Source organism: Homalodisca vitripennis, chromosome 5 (genome assembly GCF_021130785.1).
Source record: "Homalodisca vitripennis isolate AUS2020 chromosome 5, UT_GWSS_2.1, whole genome shotgun sequence".
NCBI classification, from domain to species: Eukaryota; Metazoa; Arthropoda; class Insecta; order Hemiptera; family Cicadellidae; genus Homalodisca; species Homalodisca vitripennis.
In genome coordinates, this window is record NC_060211.1 from 86,108,276 (window position 1) to 86,109,114 (window position 839).

The 839-nt window shown below is 26.3% G+C and overlaps 1 non-coding gene across 1 annotated transcript; it reads left to right on the forward strand.

Moving 5' to 3' along the window:
• The first annotated feature begins 213 nt into the window (after positions 1 to 213).
• Trnap-ggg lies at positions 214 to 284 on the forward strand. The gene has a single exon. It is a non-coding gene; the product is annotated as a tRNA-Pro (tRNA).
• Positions 285 to 839: the final 555 nt, after the last annotated feature.

Sequence of the window (839 nt, forward strand, 5' to 3'; positions counted from 1 at the left end):
TCTTTTAATAGAACAAATTGAACTAATTAAAATTTAAAGATGAAAATATTTTTCATTAACATTATATAAGTGGGCAATAAAAGTACAGTGTGTTTGTATATATAATTAAAACATAGTATTTGCTACAATGAAAACAAAGCATAAGTAATATTTGAATTAAAATAGTGGATTTAGCAGGGTTGTAAGTCGATGTAAATCGCCATCATAAATAATGGCTCTGTGGTGTAATGGTAGCACATTCACCTGGGAAGTGAGAGATCCGGGTTCGAGTCCCGGCGGAGCAAGTAATTTTTATGATTCATTGTTTTTTGAAATTATATATATATATATATATATATATATAATGTTATGAACTCCACATTATAGGGTTATCTTTATGTTAGAATAATAAATCGGAAAACTAAAACCCTTTTATATATAAAATATATATAAAAGGGTTTTAGTTTCCGATTTATTATTCTAATATATATACGTTAAATTGTTTAAAGGACAATAGCCTTATTTAATTTCAATAAACATTGAATCACAAAAAGTACTTGCTCCGCCGGGAGTCGAACCCGGATCTCTCACTTGCCGGGTGAATGTGCTACCATTACACCACAGAGCGCTTACTTTTTCCGATTCTATTATTTTGTATTTGGCCGTATCTGTCACATATGCGTTTAAATAAGCAAATTAACATATATATATATATATATATATATATATATATATATATATATAGGTTGTATAGTTAAAGTTATTTAATTAATAACCAATTTAAAATTAATAAAATAGTTCTGAAGAATAAATAAATAATAGGTCAATGAGAAAATACATATATATTATTTTAGATATAC